The 2166-nt window shown below is 47.6% G+C and overlaps 1 pseudogene; it reads left to right on the top strand.

The window, feature by feature from the left end:
• The first annotated feature begins 439 nt into the window (after positions 1–439).
• LOC119516180 lies at positions 440–1540 on the top strand (annotated as a pseudogene).
• Positions 1541–2166: the final 626 nt, after the last annotated feature.

The following is a 2166-nucleotide window of genomic DNA, read 5'->3' as shown; positions in this document are numbered from 1 at the left end:
CAAAGAGTTCAGGGAGAAGCTCCTCACGCGCCCCTCACCAGGCGGTCCGGGGTCTTTGTGACGCGGTGGCGATGGCCACAGACACAAAGGGAAGGCGAGGAGGGGAGCGAGGGTCTAGGCCTGCCCGGACCGCCCGCCTGCCTCGCGACCCCCGCCCATCGTGCACGTGCTCGCGCTCGCTCCCAGCCTCTGTGTCCCCCACACGGGTGCGCCCCTCTCGCGCCCGCGCCCCTCACAGGCGCGCGAACCCCTGACTCGGTCCTGAGCGCGGCGGGCCGGGGCCTGGTGGGCGCTGCGGGCGGCCGGGGGGGATGCTGAGCGGCCGCTCCCCGGCCCTGCGGCATCATCAGCGTTGGCGACGTGGGGCTCCCCGCGCGCGGCTGGATGTCCCGGGCCTGCGCTCCCTCCCCGCGCTTCCTGCCGTCCAGGGGCGCTAGCCATGGCCGCCTTGGCCGCTGAGGCGCAGCTCCGGCTGCAAGTGGAGCCCCCGCTCGCCGTCTGCTGCTACACGTCAGTGCTTCTGCTCTTCCCCTTCTCTCTGCCCGGGACCCGCGCGTCCAACCAGCCCCTGGGAGGCGGCGGAGGCGACTGTCCCGGCGGTAAAGGCAAGAGCATCAACTGCTCAGAATTTAGTGTCAGGGAGTCTGATGTAAGAGTTTGATGAATCATCAGGTAAATACAGAGGAGTTTGTAAAGAAGATGAAGGTGGTTTGAATAGCATGCCAATTTCAGTGCCATACAAATTACATTCCCATCTGTGGATCAAATGGGGACACTTATCAAAACGCATGTTTTCTCAGAAGGGCTGGTTGTAAGTAGCAGAGATATTAGTAAGGAGAGGACTGTGCTACTTTGATAATGGCTCTGGATATGGAGAAGGAGAAGAAGATGGGTCAGTGACAGAAGTTCACAGAAAACACTCCAAGTGTGGACCTTGCAAATACAAAGCCGAGTGTGATGAAGATGCAGAAAATGTTGGGTGTGTATGTAATATAGATTTCAGTGGATACAGTTTTAAGCTTGTGTGTGTGGGAGCTCCTATAACAACCCCAGTTTTGTGTGGGAAATATCTTGTGTAAAGCAAGAACAAATTGATATATGGCATGTTGGCCATTGTACAGACACCGATGACACTAGTTTGTTGGGGAAGAAAGATGTTGGACTACAGTATCGACCAGATGTGAAAGATGCTGGTGATCAAAGAGAAGATGTTTATGTGGGAAACCATATGCCTTGCCCTGAAAACCTCAATGGTTACTGCATCCATGGAAAATGTGAATTCACCTATTCCACTGTGAAGGCTTCTTGTAGATGTGAATCAGGCTACACTGGACAGCACTGTGAAAAGACAGACTTTAGTATTCTCTACGTAGTACTGAGTAGGCAAATGCTCACTCATTTTCTTATCACAGCAATTATTGGAGCTGTACAGATTGCCATCATAGTGGCCATTGTCATGTGCATAACCAGAAAATGCCCTAAGAACAACAGAGGATGTTGACAGAAGCAAAACCTAGATCATTTTACTTCAGACACATAACTGATGTCTTTTATACATGCACTGACCATGTGATGTGCATTTATTATGTCTTTTTTTTTAAAGAATGGAAATCTTGATTTCAGAGTCCTTATATTTGGACACTTTTAGTATAGTAGTACTGTTGGCTCATATTTAGAAATACTCAGTGACAACAGTTTTGGACTCTAGTAGACTTTGCTTTATGGTTTTAAATACAGAAGTTGATTTTGTGAATTTGTAACACATGGCAATTCTAAGACTTGTCCTTTGCCCCTGGTATGTAATATGTTTGTAAAGATGGACCACTTCACAAATGGTCAAGTCTTACCCAGTGTTTCCACAATGACCACGGCAAATGACAAAGCATGAACTCTAAAGGTAAAGATGTTTACGGATTACATTTCTTACACAAAACTTAGAGGACACTGTGTTTAGATGGATATCTAAATGTTCTTGAGATTTAGTAACTGATTTTTTAGACACTGCCAATTGAATGAACTGTAAAGATGTGTGTATTAGATGTAAGATATCTGTATTTTGTATGGACTGGAATTTGATGATTTCTTTTTAAAAACACTGTTCTAACAATTTGGAAAATTATCTGGTGGTAATGATGGAAAATATTACTGGAAAGTAGATTTAGATAT

The sequence above is a fragment of the Choloepus didactylus genome, chromosome 19 (assembly GCF_015220235.1).
Source record: "Choloepus didactylus isolate mChoDid1 chromosome 19, mChoDid1.pri, whole genome shotgun sequence".
NCBI lineage: Eukaryota > Metazoa > Chordata > Mammalia > Pilosa > Megalonychidae > Choloepus > Choloepus didactylus.
Note: the sequence above shows the minus strand (reverse complement) of the source record. Positions and strands in the feature narration are given on the sequence as shown.